The sequence below is a fragment of the Dreissena polymorpha genome, chromosome 1, assembly GCF_020536995.1.
Source record: "Dreissena polymorpha isolate Duluth1 chromosome 1, UMN_Dpol_1.0, whole genome shotgun sequence".
NCBI lineage: Eukaryota > Metazoa > Mollusca > Bivalvia > Myida > Dreissenidae > Dreissena > Dreissena polymorpha.
In genome coordinates this window covers 113,844,603-113,865,124 of record NC_068355.1, presented here as the reverse complement: position 1 = coordinate 113,865,124, position 20,522 = coordinate 113,844,603, and the positions used below count along the sequence as shown (strand labels likewise).

Here is a 20,522-nt window from a genome sequence, read left to right as displayed (position 1 = left end):
ATATTAAATGAAACTTTTTTTGGTATTAATATATTTTATTGACATGTTAAATTCGATACTTGAAAAGATGTTTAGTCTTTAAAAAGATGTCGCTGATATTGTTAATTTCAATAACTGTTAATATTCTCAATGTTGTATACGAAATTGAATAGTTTCACTGAGTTGTATTCCCGCCTAAAATCCGATATCGTAAAACGCGCAACGGTTAAGAATACGGTCTGAATAAGTTTAAGTATTCAGATCCGAATATCAGCAGCTGTGCCAGCTGGGAAGCCCCGTTTTGGCTTTAACAACCGCAAGCGAAACAACATACTTTTTAAGTCTTGCACTTAGACTCCATGATCACAGAAATAACATTGAAATCCCCAAACCAAGATAATATTTGCATTTAGAGTAAGAAGTATGCACAAGAGTTAGATTGAGCTTCTCCACCTTTATTCATGATTTAAATTTTTGTTCATGTACGTTTATGTATGTTTTGTTTAATTGTGAGTGTGTGCGTGTGAGCATAGGGCTGGTGCGTATTTATGCATTTTTGTTTTCTTTTTGTTGACTTCTTATGAAAATATGTTGTTCTCGTGGGCCTCATATGGCGTATTAGATCGAAATAAACATCTACCATATATTCTTTAAAAAATGTTTAATTAAAGGGGCCTTTTTACAGATTTTTGGCGTGTTTTGAAGTTTGTCATTAAATGCTTTATATTGATAAATATAAATATTGGATCTAAAAAGCTCCAGTAAACAATCAAGAATAAAATTTAAAGAAAGGGAAAAAAAGTAGCCCGCATCAGGGCTCGAACCAGTGACCCCTGGAGTCCTGGAGTAAAAACCAATTAGACCGCTCGGCCATCCTGCCAAGTATGTATAAGCGACATATTTTTAACTTTATATAAGCAATCTTCGTAGTTTCACAAAATTAAACGACAAAAACAGAATTCTCCAAATTATTCATTCGTTTCGCGTTGCAACGCTTTATAATTTTCCGGTTTTTAAATCGCCAAAAGATGCGTATAATGGCTATATTAGACCATGGTAAATGTTTAGTATTACTGTTTCCTCACAAAAATCATAACTAAAACGAAAATTTGCGAATCAATCTGAAACAACTTTTTTCAATTTTGTCAATTTACCAAAACGTGAAAAGATCCCTTTAAAGTCACTATCACGCTCATCAATACATACGGCTACTGTATTATGCTATATAAAAACATTCGACAACAAGTAGTACCATACGATGGTTAATTACAATAGGAAGACCCTAAAAACAAGTAACATTGATGTAAAAACGTTATATTACAAGCATTCGGCAAGTTTTAAGCATCTAAATATCAAAATATCGTTCCGAGATGTAATATACTTTCGCTTTCGAGTCAGGATCGGATTCATTCGGGTTGCGTTCATTTGAATAATTTACACAAGCCATTTTCGCATTCGCTAAGTTCCAGTTACCCAGAATTCATTTTGATTTCACAGAATGATTATTCATGAGAGCTACGTCATGCTAACGACGCTTACCGTATCCAATCTCGTGTTCGCCCGTAAATGTTCGGATATTTCACGGGAGATATAAATGGAATTATTTGTGGCCACAAACAAATAAAAACGAGCATTTTGTATCTCGTTAAATCAATTCTACCAGACAACATCTAACGTTGAAATTTTGCATTTTGCTAAAAGGAACATTGATTTTTTATGGGTTAGCTTTATTTAACGAAATATTCGATATTTTTGAGCGTGATTGTTACTTTAAGTATTATTCCGTGTTTGCTGTCAAACACATTTTTATTAAAGAATACATTTCATAACGTTGCGCAACAATTAATGATGCATACAACTGGTAGTTTTAACACACATATATAGGTTTCATTTAATTAAAGAGTACAGAAAGCTAAAAAGTGATGTGGTTTGTTGTACAAAAACAATTGGTTATGTGTAACCTATTCAAAAAATAATTTCGTTCAAGATAATTCAATGTAATTCTATAAACGACAAACACACTTCGTGTGTTGTGTATGTTTATTTTTAAAATGTACAAAAGTGGGTTAAAAGCACAATTTTTTCACATTTAATAGGTAATCGCTCACATTTATGTCTAATTAATGATAATTTTATGCATTAGCAAAGATTTAACGAGAAAAACTGAAGTTTAAGTTGAAATCAATTTGCTATAGGAAAACGACGTTAGGCGTTTAGACGTAATCGGTAGATTACGTCTAATTATTTGGACTGAGTTTACACAATGCAGGGGCGTATGTTAAACGGGACAACCTAATATAAGTGCATTGATTTACAAAAAGTCTTTAACCTAGGTACGATTTTTTTTTACAGATACATTAATTTATATTTTGTTATACAACCTGAACAATTTATGAAATTAATACACCAAATAGTCAATAATAACATGTACAGCTCATCGCACTGCCATGAGTCATGTGAACTTATCACTATTGTCAGTGTTTATAAACCAAGTCACACACAGTTTATGCACCTCCAGCGACGAATGGTCCTTGGTCCTGAAGATGAGGCGTCTAGAAGAGGGCTCTTGGCATACTATGACGTGTAAACCCGGGTAGAAAACGAGGTCTTATGCGGCTATCAAGTGTAGATCCTTGACAAAGGATTGTGCACATGGATTGTCCCAATTATATTATTGTATCGATAAGTGAAGTATGTTGGGCGCCATTGTTGCCGCCCTAGCTGCGCGCAATTTGCGTTCAAACGACAAACCATTTTATACATAAAATTAGATATATACTCAAAATAATGTATGTTTGCATTCTACGGAAACAACATATTTATAATGACCAGCGTATATTGCGGTGTGAATATTACTAACGATAAGTTATTTTAATAAATAAATAATAAACAAAACCGTGAACGTCAGGGTTCTAAAATAAAAATACATACAAATGGCAGAGAAAATAAAAACAAGATTTATTTAAGTACCTGCATGAATATAAAATATCCTACACAAATAATATAGCTATTCCAAAGTGTAATGGCCCTCTTAAATAACTTTCGACAAGCAAATTGTATAGGGAAAATGAATGATTGGATATCACGTGCACGTGTTAAGAATATGTTAGAATAAACTGTCGTTTAACTATAAAACAACTGTGGCTTCAGTCTATGTTTGATATATGAACTAAGTAAAACTACATGTACTCGACACTAATACACATTAAGTGTTTAATCTGCCGAAGAGATAGAACAACAGTACACGGACAACATTTCGGGTGCAACAAGGCCGAAAGAACTCTTGAATACCATTTGGTTTAAAAACTGACCGACTTTCATTGCTAAACATGAGAGCCTAAAATGTTGTGTTGTTTTTTGGAGGGGGGATGCATTTTTGTAATACCAAATTTAAAAAATAATCATTTGTTTAACTTCCAATATTTTAAATTTTACAGGAGCCATCATTGATATTTACTAAATAATAATGATACACTTCTGATAATTATACACATTTTCAATATGGTGTTATGTCAAACTGAAGACAGATGCTTCAGGAAATGAATGTATGGAGTTCAATTAGCGGCAGACCAAGACCTACACAGGGGCTTATGTATCAGATGCCAGAAAAAATATCCTACTATGTTTGCCGCACCAGAATTAGTAAGTAGTAACCTTATTAACATTTACAAACAGTATAGTGGTTAAAGGCCATCCGGCTTCAGCACTTATGATAGTCGATTCTACCTGACAACAAGAACCGTGCCCTTAACTAACATTTGTGATCAGTTATTCTTAATAAAAACTTTGTAAAAGAAATCTCGAAAAGATATTGAAAACTATGGCCATCGATGCCGGTTTTGACAAGGCAAAATAGTAATCATTCTGCATCAAAACACCTAATTAAACAATTAGGGATTCAAATATTGCACTCACAGAAATTATGCAAATCACAGAACACAAACACGTTCAGTCCATAATCAATTACAGTGACATTTCAGAACAAACACAAAAGCTATGTTCAAACTTGTTAAGAACATGTTTCACTCTAACTCGAGAGCTATTTCCATCTGACAGCACTGCTGTCAACACTTTTGAAATTAACATGTCTCTCCCCACCATCTCGCAGTTGCACAATCACAGTTTCCTGGTAAAATAAATCAAATTAATGGCATGTTCGTTGGAGCAGTTTTAAATGTTCAGAACCTCAATAGAACCTCAATAAACTGGTAAACGGTTAAATTCAATATTAACGCACAGCCACCACAGTTGACAGAACAAACTCAGGGATGCACATAAGTATTCTCCAGACAAAGAAACTCTGATATCCAGAAATTTTGATCCAATGAATGACATTTTAACGTTCGAATTACTTTCGTACCTATCGCTTTCACCGATCAACTAGGGACAAAACAGTTTCGTACCCGAACGAAGATAGATGGAAAACCTTCAAAAACATTATGTAACGGTCAATTTTAAATTCATATTTATTCAGCTTCTGATGCAGAGCGGGGATGTTCACCCACACCCAGGCCCAGCAATTGTTTCAGACTCGACTGAAGATGGTGCTCGTAAGAAAGGGAGACAACCAAAACACCCATGTCGTGTATGTGGAAAGGGAGTTACCTGTCGTTCAAAAGCAGTTGACTGTGATTCTTGTGGAGTCTGGACACACAAATATTGTACTGGGTTTTTAACTGTGGGAGAGTTTTTAAACTTAAATGATATAGCATTTGTATTTAATTGTACCAAGTTTACTTTTGAGAAATTGCCATTAAATAGCTGTGATTCTACATGTGACAGTGAACACAAGACTATTGTCAAGCAATATAAGTCCCTTACCGGCTCCACCATTGTCAGAAATTCCACCATTTTCAGAATAAAAAAAATATATTTGTTGCCATAGCAACCAGAATTTTTGACGTAGGAACAAAATGAAATGCTGTGCATAATGTCCATATTGCCATCTATCCATGTTTCAAGATTCATGAGAAAATATTAAGAACTTTAAAAGTTATCGCAGGATCCAGAAAACCACCATTTCAGCATTATTTCTAGTCTATTTGTTGCCACAGCAACCGGAGTTTTTGACGTTGTAACGAAATGAAATGACGTGCATTATGTCCATATTGACATCTATCCATGTTCCAAGTTTCATGAAAAAATATTAAGAACTTTTAAAGTTATCGCAGGATCCAGAAAAGTGTGACAGACAGACAGACCGACTGACTGACAGACTGACAGACGACAGACGGAGTGCAAACCATGAGTCCCCTCCAGTGAAACCGGTAGGGGACTAATACTATTCCAAGTGAACATGTCAACTCAGAAACTTTTAGAGACCTGGGTGGTCTTCGAACACGTTGTTAATAACGCCGTCCTTCGGATGTTGAGATGTTGTTCGATGCGAAGTTTGATCCATCGGTTGGTCCGGTGGCTTGTGAACCGGTGAAGTTTCCAAAATCGGATTGATTTCGGTTGGAACTTTGTCCGGTGTAGCGGAATTCACCGGTGTACCATTGTTGTTCGGAACTAGTGTGCTGGATGTAATTGGAGTTCCAAATACTGGACCTACTTAAGCCTTTGATATCGATCTGACAGAATCTGATGTCATTTCCATCGATGAATAAAGCGGAATCAAATGGGTTGCATGACACTATTGAATCTTGACCTGCATTTCAAAAGATTTGTCACTTTTCCCAGCACTATATAAATAACGCCCGTAATCCGATGCCACTTTTCGGAAGCTTTGTTAGTATTTACAGCAACCAAATCTCCATCGACATATTTTCGCATCTAAACTAAACGAGCATGTTGGTCTTTAATCTCAGTAAAGAGGCGTAGCAACAGTATTCGGCGCCCGAGCAATATGTATAAATTGCGCGCCTCCAACTCCCCGTAGTACATTATTCGGTTACATTGAAAAATAAGAGCACATTAAAAGATGCTAATTATTACAAAATAATCATCTCACCAAACCAGGAAAATGTTGACGACGCACGGCGGACAAAAAGCGATCACAAAAGCTACAATAAGCACGTTGTGCTCAGTTGAACTAAAAATGCACCATAGGAAGACAATTTAGCCTTCTTTTGACAGCCTCGCCTTCATGCCCTCACATTGGTCAATGATAGCATCAAATAATTTTTTCAAACTCTTTCTTTCGTTATACTGAGAAGCGCACGATGCCAGAGACGAGCATGTCCCATCTATGCCCTTAGATATGAGAGAATGGGCATCAGCTTGCTGAAGTAACGCTCGCAACTGGCTAGTGATATTTCATTTGTTAAAAGAATTTGCAGAGCAATACGCAAATTAGGAAAGACATCTCCATACGACACAACCACGGAAATATGTTCCAAAGGTGTAGATGGTAAGGCATCACCCTCGTAGTAAGTAACATTCTACAGGCCCGTATCTCGTTGAACGGTTCTTCGCATTATATTTAGTGTCAGAAATTTGCTAAATCAATGGAAATTTTGTCAATCCTGGCTTTAAACAATATTTTGAACATCCAGTAAACATCAACATTGCAAGTTCAATTCAATGAGGCCAATGGATATAGTGATTGATTCCTGTTAAAATCAATCCAAAGCACTCTATTACGCACACAAGCTCCTCACCTGCAAAAAGCTCGGCATCCCGTGCCAACTCTACGGTCATCCGATTCCTTCAATTGGTTTGTCTTTTAATTGCAATCCCCCATTCTTCATATCTTATCTGTTCACTGTTAAAAGCGTGTTTTCACAAACAATTGCGCGTTGAGTTAATTTGTATTTCGAATGTATTAAGGTCAGATAATGCATCTTTTAATTTCATGGTAAGGTCCTGAAGATGTTTTTGAATCCGACTAATTCTTCTTAGAATGTCTCTCCAGAAATAGATTAACACGAGAAAATACAATTTCAGAACATTCGCAATCAATTCCTGTATCATTTAACATATTCATTTTAGATTCTCCAGCAATTTAAATAGTTCCCTTAATTACTCAAAGTTTGGTTTAACAACTTCAAATCTCGCATTCCATCTGGTTTCAGATTCCCACTTAACAATGATCCTAATATCTTTGCTACACGAACTACTTGAGAAATGTATAAAATAAAATTCGGCGATGCTTGTCGGATCATTTCAGCTTTACTCACAACTATTCTACGTACGCGTGGGTTTCACGAATTTATCACAATCGTCCCGGTAAACATAGAAGAAAAAAGCTATAAAAGGCACGTCTTTCTTTGTTATTGCTTTGCTCATAAAGGGCGAATTGCTGTCGGATTTCTAGAACGATTCTGCTGGCCAGCTGAGAACCGGTTCTTTATTATCTGGTCACCCGTTCGCTCTATCGTAGTAGAGTGGTGTCTGGCATTCCAAACTCTAGTCCAACACTAATACAATTAATCCTCTTCGGGAGCCCGGTTATGTTAGCGCCCGGGAGAAACTGCCCTCCTTTACCCTCCCTCGACTCTGCACCGTGTGCTTCTTCTTCACGACCGCGTTCTTGTTTGGTTTTGTTAGTCTCGCTCGTGATCTCGGCTGTCTGCCTTGGTATGAGGTGTGATCCTGTCCTCCAGGAAGAGGTCTGCAAGCAGATGGTTTACACTTACTGAATGTACACGTTTATCGTTGTCTTTAAACCACGGTTTAAATGCATGTTTCGCATTTGGAACTTCCCTCTCTGCATGCCAATTAGATGGCTGTTGGTAAGGAGGCGTGAACTTGTGATGGATATCATTCAATGTGCAGAACTCCCGGAAATCTGCAGCTTTGAACTAGGACCATTATCGGAGACGATCGGAGTGTTTTGACTGGTTGTATTTTTAATTGGAACCACTTCCAGTCATTTACTGTAGCTCTCAATGATGATCAAGAATGATTGATTCTTGTAGTACGCAAAGCCCATGTGGACACGCTCCATGGATCGATTTGAACGTATCCATGGATGCAGTGGTGATTCTCAAAATCTGACAGGTGTAAAATGTATTTACCATGTCTTCAACGTCAGCATCAAGGTCAGGTCATCGCACAAAACCACGGGCCAGTGCATCCGATTTTAATTCCTTCGTATTGTTTATGAACCGATGTTTTAGATTTATCGAGGTACAGTCTAAAACTGTATCGAATCACCACAATCGGTTGTAAATGCCGAGGATGAATTACACTTTAAAGTTTAAGTTCCGCATTCGATTTGAATAAGGAATAAGGAACCAATATCTAATTTCTTACTCAAACCGAATAAGGAACTACGTTATCATTAAATAAAACCAAGTAGAAATGTATTGCAATTAATTTTTTGGATACCCAAACTACATGTACAATATTTTTTGTTGATTAAATTATTTGTTTCGTTGGCTAAGTATTCCTTATTCAAACTAAATAAGGACTGGGTTATTACTAAGTAGAAATGCATTTCAATAAGTATGATTTGTTAAATGATGTTCATTTATATTTGGTACGATTTGGGTAAATTTTATTGATATTTAAAACTTTAAGTAAGAAAATGTCAGGTCCTTTATTGGCTCGAACAAGAGATACGGATCTGGTATAATTTGTCGTTATTCAGCCGCGAATAAAACGCTAGTTTTCAGTAAACAAAACTGAGGCAAACCATATTGCAATTAAAACGTCTAATATCCAAACTACATATGCACTGATTCTTTTTTAAGTATGAAAATGCCATTTCCTTATTCGGTTTCAATAAGTAGATTATTAATTAAATGATTTAGCCACGAAAAAGGTTTATTATTAAATAAAACTCAGACGAAAAAAATTATTTCAATAAATATTGATTATAGCCAACCTACATATACAATGATTTGTTGTTATATGTAGTATATGTTGGTTTATTTGAACTTATATTTTAATGAAGAAATTGCTAGTTCCTTATTTTGTACTGATACGGACTAAGGAACTGGTACCTCTTTCCTTAATTAGCAGCTAAAACGAAATATTTTTAAACATACAAGGTCGCATTTTCACATCATATAAATGTTAATTTGGTGTACAGACTTTAGGCTTGGGTGATGTGAAGTTAGTATTCGAAGTAGAAAATACTGGTTCGGTTTATGCAGGGAAGCCGGTAACATGGGCATCACATGTTTGTAAAAGAGTGAACTGACACAAATCATTGAAAATAATCATCGTGCCAGAAACTACAAGCCAGAAACAACGAATTAATTAGATTTTCTATGTTTTGAGCTTGAATTTCTTTCTTTTATCATGATTTCATTCATGAAAATGTCTCGATAGCTTAGGTAGCGAGTAAAGAAACATTAATAAATGAAAATAAATGCCATATCCCGTTTAAAGTGTAAGTTTAAACAAAGAATTTAGTTTAAACCTATTTATTTTAGCTCGATTGCATCGAAAGCCTTAGGCTTATATAAACGCTCTCGAGTCCGTTTCCTGGGCCTAGAACCAGTACTAGGTGTCTTTGGGGGAGATCTAAAGAACGCTCCCACGGTGGGGATCAAACCCGTGACCTCCCGGTCGCTAGGCGGACACCATATCCATTACACAACGGCGACCTTTTAGACAAAGAATTTACCTGTGTAAACGCGTGTTTTTGTCTATAACTGTCAAGACGCTGTAACCGTTGTAGTTATGACGCCGTATCGCGTTGTCGTAGAGACGCACCTCTTATTGTAACGTAGTTCAGCGGGAGTGTGGATAGGGCACTTTACATAATGCCAAGTTTTTCATAAATGACGTGTTAAAGACACATTGATGACTGCTAAAAATACATTATACACCAGTACACACAATAACACATACCTTTAAGTATTCTGTACTTAACAACTGAATAAATACATCCAACTTTTCAGTTTTTAACCAACGTGCGCTCGCTCACCAAGAGTTACCAATTGATGCAAACTTGTATTTGTTTGACGAAGATATCATTACTTAACATGACATTACAGAAAAAGTAAGGTTTCTGAACACACTCCGTACAAGCCTTACAGTTGAAAAAAGTGTCGGAACTGAGCATTGGCCGGAAATGGTTGACTGACTGTATTAATAAAAATATAGAGTTGCACAAGTTCACATGGTGGTTTATATATTTGTAAAATTTCCACACTTCGGATATCGTCCCGGGAAATTCACATTGACTATAATGTCACATACAAAATAAAAACGAGCATTTTGATTCTTGTTAAATCTATGTTAATTGACCACATCTAGCGTTGAAATGTTGGCTATTGATATAAAGAACTCTGATAATCTATGTGTAAACGTTATTTGTACGATCTTTCTTTACGAAATATTCGTTATTTTTTTAATGTTTATTGGGCTTTAATAATTCCATAACAAATCTAGCTTTGTTTTCTCTCGAGCAATCGCCAAGCTGGATATATAACACTAGGGGTAACTAACTCAGACAGAAACTTGTTAAAACTCTCGAAATATTGAATTCGGAAATACAAATTCGTTCATAAATACACTGTTTTGTTGTGTAGAAAATGTATGAAATAAACAATGACATGTAATATGTTTGCAGTGTCAGGAACATAATGTGATGTGGTCTAGAAGGTCCGTTTGCAGACTACGTCCCTTTAATTAACTGATGACAGTACAGTTATTTTCCTCACACATTTGAGATACAAACAATTACAAAATTTTCCTCACACAAGTCACAATACAGTTGACGCAAATGTAGTCACAAACACAGCAAAGAATACGTGACTATTGTTGAAAGTGTTAATAGTATATTTAGATTCTAAAGTTTAAAGACCGTAACTAAAAAAGGTTTTAGTTTAAAAAATAACTTAAATATTTAACGTATTCCGTAATATAGCACACGTGATGTGTACCCCGATTATATCAATTGACGTTTAATTACAACTTAATGTTTTTTTCGAAGAACATATAGTAACGCACAGCGCTTTATAAAAACATTTTATTATCTAATTTTCAAAATTTTGAGCTGAGATAAAAACATATTATTTCATACGCAGCGCAAACTTTCCGGTCATCATAAATAAAATATGCAATTTATCAATGTCATACCATCTTTACATTGTGTGTTTCCAATCCAAAGTATTTTGCAACTGTATTTGCATTCAAAAGAGTAAAGTTATTTATGGCAGTAGGGTTGTTTTACAACGATGACTTTCTATAGGAATGTTCTTTTGGGTATTAACTTGTATTCCAGGTCATACTGACGTGGGACGACTATTAAAGAATCCAACCGGTGTAATGAAAGGGAATAGTAAATCAACACATGAATGTAAGATTTTTCAATGAACAATTCAATGATGCTTTTAACAACTTTTTAATATCTAATAAACATAATCAACAATACTATGAACATGGGGGGGGGGGGTAAAACCGAAGGAAAAACACATAATTCGGTGCGCGACCTTTGTACATCATGTATACGAAATTATCCGAATATCTGATCCGAGGTAACAGTGAACTGCAAACAAATAAAATGAGTTACAAGCCGTTAATAAATAAAAAATTAATGATTAATGTGTGATGAATATCACCTGAGCATCACAATATTAACATTTAAAGGTATATGCATCGCTGAAATTGAGAACCTCGATAATATTTTAAGCATCACTACGACCAAAATAAACCAACTGATATATGATTAAGAAAAACAGCATCAGTACCGTTATAAAAATCTGAATGCAATTCAAACAATTACAGTCATTATCCAGTTAATATTAGTTTAAAATGTCATTAAAAAGTGATTGTATTAACCCCGGTCACGATCTTTGATAAATTATCGCTAGCTTGATTTTGCACTGATTGCGAAGAGTAGGTATGTACAATAGTTGGATAACATCTACATAGTGTTACCCACGTTTTTTGTAAGGGCATAATTACTAATTTGAACGACTCATTACACACGTGAGAAGTTTTGGGGGGGGGGGGGGGAGTAGCAGCTAGGGGAAAGAGGGTAGCTACTAATGCCGAGTGCTTGTGTTTTGTATCCCCCCCCCCCCTTCGAAGAAGAGGAGTTATATTGTTTTGCACATGTCGGTCCGTCCTTCCGTCCACCAGATGGTTTCCGGATGATAACTCAAGAACGCTTAGGCCTAGGATCATGAAACTTCATAGGTACATTGATCATGACTGGCAGATGACCCCTATTGATTTTTAGGTCACTAGGTCAAAGGTCAAGGTCACAGTGACTCGAAATAGTAAAATGGTTTCCGGATCATAACTCAAGAATGCTTAGGCCTGGGATCATGAAACTTCAGAGGTACATTGATCATGACTGGCAGATGACCCCTATTGATTTTCAGGTCACTAGGTCAAAGGTCAAGGTAACAGTGACAAGAAACGTATTCACACAATGGCTGCCACTACAACTGACAGCCCATATGGGGGGCATGCATGTTTTACAAACAGCCCTTGTTTAAGGTTGTTGCAAAATAAAAAAGAACATAACGGCTAGCATACGAATAGCCAAGGATTATCTGTATGCATTACTCTTTAAGACGATAAAGACACCAAAATAAATGCTCTGTGCATAACAGAGACATTATAATAAGATATATCGTTCAGACAACGCGAAAAATCGTACCGTCCACGCGATCAAATCACAAATTTATAAACTATCCATGCATATATTTCATGTATGTGTGAGACCCAGTATATAATAAACCAACGCATACAGGGAAAAGAGTATTTGCATAGAAGTACCGAAATAAACGTATATGTACCTTGACGCATATAGAAACGGAAGCGTTTAGCCGAACATACATGTTTTAAGATGAACAATAGCACACACGTATTTACATATTCTCGAACATTCGTGTATGAAGCGCACAGTGTTTACAACATTTATTTGAATAGTTCAAAATGTATTTACGACTAACATTGGGTTTAAAAATGTTATTCGCGTTGACCCTAGTCCAATGTATATGGAAACAAGCTACAATCCAGTTTGGGTTTACGGCACAAGAATCTCGTGCATTCCTTAAACCTCAGGTCGTCCGCAAGATTTGTATACGCGCTCTGCATTATGTAAGCTAGCACCCCGCGGTCGTCCATTGTTTGGTACACTTCCATTTTACCTTGTTTGTCCTTGACCTTGACATTCACGTGCCGCTTGTCGTCTGCTACCTTAATGTCACTAAATGGCGCGTTGCACTCTGCTCTTACTGAATCAAACGCCGGGTTCCCGCTATCTTAATTCGCTCATTTGACAAGCAAAGAAAATGGACGCGCGTTATTTTGGAGGCTCGGAAACGTCCCTTCCGCTGAATGTTCTTCGTCCTGTGTCGAGCGTTTTAGCGCGGAGCAGGAACAGAGAAGCGAATGCATGTACCCGTGCCTTTTCATCATTCGACTTGAGAACGATTTCTGATTGAGATCATTTAATCGCGAAATCCGCTCCTTCTCTATTCTAATTTTAGCCAATGTCTAGCATGTGCTCTTGAGTGGCGTTATCCTAAAGAACCATCCGGGACAGTTTCGATTTCGGCAGTTTTGACTGGCGCTGGTTCCCGTTATTCGGCGCAATGCGCGGAGGCCGGTGCATATACTTGACGTTCACTTCCTATTTCGGTTGCTTCAGGCTGGTTTTCATCCAAGAACTCCAAGATATCGCCGTTTTTTAAGCGATCGTCCGAAGTGAAATGAATACATCCATTAAATCATTTTGAAGTGATCTTTTCACGTTTTGGTAAATCGACAATATTAAAAACAAATGTTTCAGATTCGCAAATTATCGTTTTAGTCATGATATTTTTAAGGAAACAGTAATACTGAACATTTATCACGCTCTAAAATATCCATTGTATGCATCTTTTGACGATTGAAAACCCTGAAAAGTATAAGCGTTGCAACGCAAAACGATTTTTTAATTTGGAGATTTGTCGTTAAAATTTGTGACACTAGGAGAATTGTTAATATAGAGTATAAAATGAAACAATCATGGTATGAGCACGGGTGGCCGATTGTTAGCCTCTTACTCATTGGGTCAGTGGTTCGAGCCCAGTTGATTTTTTTTCTTTTTTAAATTGTATTCTTGATTTTTACTAGAGCTTTTTTAGATCCAATGTTTCCATTTATCCATATAAAGTATCTAATGACAAACTTCAATACATGCCAAAATCTGTGAAAAGGCTCATTTAACGCTCTTAAAATAACCTGTTTATGTTTATCTGCTATGCAATAAATGTTGATTATACGCCTGTTGATCTCATTTGCCCAGAATATTTAACCTCATATGTTATTGTCTAATTATCAATCGTATAGAAATTTGAACAAGAAATATATATAAATAAAAAACAAAGGTTTGAGTAACGTTGTGTTCTGGTTTTTTTTCACTCAATCGTTTCATATCCACCGCATGAAATGTTTGTTATGTAGTGCATGCATTTTAAACTACATAATAGCGTTCGTTGAAAGAATAATATGCATTTCTTTGTCATCGAAACATATGATATGTATGATATGTGATCAAGACGCAAATTTGTCTACGCTTTTCCACTTGCGAAGTCTGGTGTGGACTAATTTAACAATTTTAAACATTAACACTTGTATTGTTATTATCAGATTTGTGTTGTGTTTTAATTATTAACAAAAAAATAATATAAATAAATAAACAAATAAATAATAACACAGTTAAATACTAAACTTTCAATATAAAATATAAATCAATATTTATTCTGCGGTCATTTCAGTGCACAAACTATCTGTGGGATTCACAAGGGGTGTTACCAAAATTATCTTCATCGAGTCAAGGGGAACAACTGCTGCACGACGTCCCATTTCACTATCATTCAAGGCGAACTACTTCTACAATACTCATTGATGTTTAAAAATCTCACCTAACTAAACCTCTTTAGCAGAAACAAGAAATGTAAAAAAAGATGTATGACCTTGATTGTGGTCGGTGTTGATGAACGATCAAAAGTTATATGTTTGCGAACACGTACTTTGTTATGGCCTCAGTAAAGCCCAACATAAAAAATGTGAACGATTAGAGAAGCCAGTCATATCAAAACCTCTCAAAATGGTCGACAATATATTATTCGAATGGACGCAAATGGTAGGTAAACCAAATAAAGGTTGATAACGCGTACTTCTTACAACGACTGTGACCTAAATGCCCGCCATAAAAACACATCAAAAATACCGTTCTTACTAAAAGACGTCATTTGAGGAACGCAAAACAAAAGAAGGAAAACACGTCATGCAACAGCTGCCGACTCATGGTTTGGGACAACAGCAGTGACCAATTAGAGAAGTTTTCAACTTTAAATGTAAGAGGAATATCTATTGGAATATAAACTGTCTATTAAGATGATATAATGTTGATGACTTTACAAACTTGATAACATACTCCGAACTTATATAACTATCAGACACACGGACTTATTCAAGACAAACTACTAATTTAGAAAATCATTAAAAGATTGGTTAAGATCTTTTCGGCATTATAAGTCATGGCACAACAAGATGTCGTTTAAGTTGCGGCCTCTGTTTTCATTTTAAGGAAACGTTTACACATAACGTTTCTTTTTTATAACAAAATAACAAATGTATGCCATGGATATAAATAAAGACTGAAATATTACATCATAACCAAGATACATGTGTCTGATTTAAATACCACGAGCTGTGTCTATGATTTAGATAGTCAAATATTTGGATTTTTTGGAAGTAATAGAAATACGAACAAAACATTATGAACCGTTTAGTATGTCTTGTTTTGTTCATGGTTACGTTAAGCCAGAACAGTAAACCTATGTCACATGTTATTAACTACGCGCAATAACTACGATGTGAGTCTACATATGACGGAAGACGAAAATATTGACAATATACTTGTACGTAATAACCTTCATTGTGAAACAGATAACCACCGAACAAATCATTTATCTATCTTAATCAAGTACTCAAGTTTTGTGAAAAAGGAAATTTGCAAAATTAACAAGGCTTAAGATATCTCAATATGTACTTGTATAGAATGCAAAAGTTTAAACGACATACATTGGCGATAAATTTAGCATTAAGAATAAATCAATGATAACTTTTACTTTGAATTGTCTCACATTATAATATGTTGAAAGAATAAAATGTATATACTATGTTATAAGAGCTAAACGGTTTTAAATACAATTTTATTTTATTATTTTTTAAATATAATTCAAAAATGCTGTTTTTAACTTAATTTTACACAATTTCAATTATATGTTATACAGAACTTTTTTTAATCGTCACTTTGAACTTGTTCGCTCTTAAAAATAGTTTGACAAGAGATTTTTTTTAATTCGAAAAAGGCTCTTAGTTCCATTGCATTGAAAAAGTTAAGATAATCTTATTTTCACAATGGGAAAAGTATTTACTATGAACTAAATGCCCTAAAATTCAAATCGAAGTTTTAAAATCGCTAAGAACTTTTTTGTTCTTAACGCCAAGTAGAAACAATATAACAGTATGGCACTGTTTAAGTTCAAACATGTTTCAAGGAATGTAATTAGAAAAGACTATAACACAATTTGAAACTAAAAGGTCTGTAATGTTTACATATACCTCTGGGGCAGTTTAAACCTTCTCCTAAAATCAAAAGAAAAAATGCTCTAAGAGCTGTTTTGCCTCTCCCCCCTTATATGTGCGCTATGTGGGAATCTACATTCTTTGCTCGTTCAGACGACAAGTTTCCACTATTTTTGCTTTGACAAACACGAGTCAATGTGTAGGTGTTGGAGTAAACTTGTTAGTTTTATGTCCCATTTAGGTAAACCACGTTTTATTGATTAAAAACCGTTTATACAAAAGTTAATATAGTTTAATTACATTATTGTATTATCAGCTGAATCTATATGAATACATTTTGTATTATTATACCTAACTTTTTTTCACAATTCTAAACTCCCATAGGCCATCATGACAAAGAAATACTGTCAGACCAAGCTTGAAAAAATTAACTGTCCAAAAAATACTGTCGCCCGCTACCTTAGAAATCACGTGCGGCAGGGTTCGCGAAAACCGTCGGTCCTGACCGGCAAATTTTTCTAAGGACCGACAAGTGATTTAAGATAATCGGTCCGACTGACCGACACAATCGGATGAAAAATGGTTTCAAAAAGATCAATCAAAGTGTACAATATGCTATTGGATAAATAGAAGTTAAATGCTTTTTGTTCAACTTCTGTCAAAATCCTTTTTTTCTTACCTTCATTTTGATGTTTTGATGTTTAAAAATGGATTAGAATTGATTATTACATGCGAGTTCAAAATCAACGGTCTTTGTTAAAAAAAGCAACCGAGTGCGTCCGCCATTTTATTTGTTCCATTTAATATCTCCACAACAAAAACCGCATGAAAACTTGTTTCAACAGGCAATTGTGAGCATTTCTGTTAAATAGTTTCATTATTATATTGTTCTGGAAAGGATATATTTTAATTTACACATCAACAATTTCTGAAATCGAAATTAGATTATTCACCCGATGTACTATATTTCGGATATTTTTAATTCGGACATAGGGATATTTATGTTTTGATTTGTTGTTGATAGTTTGTAGCAATATGTTTTGTGTTATTTCAGACAACAAGAATAGATGGTGGTAATTATCATGGGCCTTTCTATCAAGAAATAGGTGTGAAAGACATTCATTTAATTGAACCTGGAAATCAACCACCTCAGCTAGTCTTATTTATAAGACGCGCAAAGAATTTAGAGATACTTTTTATATGGGCTAAATTGGGCTAAATTCTTTGGAACTATTACCCATATAAAAAGTAGCTTAATATTTAAGAGCGTCAAAAATTTGGACTACCACGTCAGCTAAGAGAAAATATTTAAACAATAGGTGTTGTTTTAGAACTTGTGAAATCGGCTAATTAACAGAAATTGAAGTCATCCAAAGTAGTGTGAATGGGTGTGTGAGATTAAGTCAAACTTGATTGGATGTCACCCTAACTTTTCAAGAACACGGATTTGTAGAGCTGTGCAGGCTAAAAACAGTTTGACAAAAAGAAGTCGGAAAAGAATACCTTTGGTATATATGTGGTTTATTATTAATATAATAATTGTTTAATTATATCGACTTTGGACATGTTTTTATTGTATTTTAATGTGATCAAAACCTATAAACACTAAAAAGGTACTCTCTTTTGTTGTGTTTTGCTGTTATAGTTTAGTCGGTCAGTGGGACTGACAGAAACTGATTCGGACTGACAAAAATTTCAAGTCTGTCAGTCCGAATGACTGACAGATTTTTCAAGTTTTTGCGGAATGGTAAAAAATATACTGTCCCATTCGCGCATGCACAGTTCGCAGTTTTGCATTTCCGTTGTGTTTGGATAATTAAAATATCGATGTGCAGCTGAAAATGTGCTGTAGAATAGATTAATGCATAATTTTGAGCTTTGACAGGAGTCATACAAAATCAATTTAGTATAAACGACACGCTTACCTTAATGGCAACTTTAATCAAATGCTAATAACAATAAAGTTACAACGATAAACACTTCCGGTGTTTGTTCTTAAGAATATATGCATGACAAACACACAATCCGAAAAAGCATTTTGGATTCGTTCGATGCTTTAAACAAATATTTTACTGTTAAAAAACCATGACGTCCATATAAAGAAATATCAGTGAATTAAAAATAATAATTTCACTATTTCAAACAGTGAAAATTATTAATGAAAATTATCGATAATTTTCATTGTTTAGTATTATACCTCACTTTTATTCACAATGCTAAACTCCCATAGGCCATCGTGCATAGAATACTGTCAGACCCAGTGGGAAAAAAATTACTGTCCAAAAAAACCCGTCGCCAGCTTCCTTAGCAATCACGTGCTACCAGCGGCAGCGGGAAAATTTACTGTTAAAATAATACTGTCGCCCGCTACCATAGCAATCACGTGCGGAATGGTAAAAAAATATACTGTCGCATTCGCCGTACGCAGTTTTGCATTTCCGTTGTATTTGAATAATTAAAATATCGATTGCAGCTGAAACTGTGCTGTAAAATAGATTTATGTCATTATTAAAGCTTTGACAGGAGTCATAAAAAATCAATTTAGTATAAACGACACGCTTTCCTCAATGGCAACTTTAATCCAATGCTAATAACAATAAATTTACAACGATATACAACAGTATCTGTTCGTAAGTTGTTATGCATGACAAACACACAATCCGAAATACGTTTTTGATTCGTTTGATGCTTTAAACACATATTTTATTATTATACCTCACTTTTATTCACAATGCTAAACTCCCATAGGCCATCGTGGCATAGAAATACTGTCAGACCCAGCGGGAAAAAATTTATTGTCCAAAATACACTGTCGCCCGCTACCTTAGCAATCACGTGCCACCATCGGGCAAAAATGTACTGTCCAAAAAATACTGTCGCCCGCCACCTTAGCAATCACGTGCGGAATGGTAAACAATAATACTGTCCCATTCGCGCATGCGCAGTACGCAGTTTTGCATTTCCGTTGTATTTGGATAATAACAATATCGATTGCAGCTGAAACTGTGCTGTAGACTAGATTAGTGCCATTATTTAAGCTTTGACAGGAGTCATAAAAAAACAAATTTATATAAACGACACGCTAACCTCAATGTCAACTTTAATCCAATGCTAATAACAATAAATTTACAACGATATACACTTCCAGTGTCTGTTCTAAAGGTGTTATGCATGACAAACACACAATCCGAAATACGTTTTAGATTCGTTCGATGATTTAAACAAATATTTTACTGTTAAAAAACCACCACGTCCAAAGTGTTGTCCCAATATGTTTCGTCATCGAAATGACGTCACACTAGTACGTCGTAAATTGCGTAATCAAGTAAGTAAAATAAAATACGGAAAGCTGGTTCGGTAATATATTTTAAAGAAATAATTGACGACTAAGAAAATTGATGTGATAAATCGATTACTAGGTCGGTTCTGAATAAAGCTTAGTTCATTTTGCTCAGCCCGAAAATCTGAACCACTCAACATTTTTATGGTTGTTAATTGCTGAAATTAAATACAATTATTGAATATTCAAATTGTTCATGGTTCATATAAATTGTTCATGTTTGAATAGTTTGTTCGGTATAATAATACAAATATTACATGCCTGACAGGGTGACAGTAAATTTGTCAACTTTCGGAAAAAAACTTTCAACCCTAGCTTCGCCTCGGTTGACAGTATCTATATATCGATCTATATATACTGCTAGTCGCCAACAAATAGCATTACAAGCAGGCGCGTGTCAGTGCTAGAAAATTAAAGGAAGAAATGAACAGGAGATGAAAAGTAATTCATAAAGTATAAGTGAGACATAGAAACAAAGGTGAAATTGTTAATTAAAAGAAGAAATATACAGATAAAAGGTTAAAAACAGCCAGCCTGCTTAGAAACTGTGGTCGAGTTTGGTCACCCCCTGCCTAAACTGGTCCCGGGTAAGTGCCTGCACAATATTGGCTGGTAGGGAATTCCAAAGGATGATAGTAGCTGGATAGAATGAAAATTTATAATAGTCCTGGGAATGGGAATTTGTCTGAATGAAAGAGGGTGCAGATGTCTTGTGAGCCGTGTCGGAGGAATGACGTAAGGAGTCATTGGTACAGCAACAAGTCCG

At 35.2% G+C, this 20,522-nt stretch overlaps 1 long non-coding RNA gene across 1 annotated transcript in view; it reads left to right on the top strand.

Annotated features, from left to right (window-relative positions):
- LOC127845581 (uncharacterized) overlaps positions 1 to 20,522 on the top strand; it is a 478,937-nt gene that overhangs the window by 379,923 nt on the left and 78,492 nt on the right. The gene's annotated exons all lie outside the window — the stretch shown is intronic.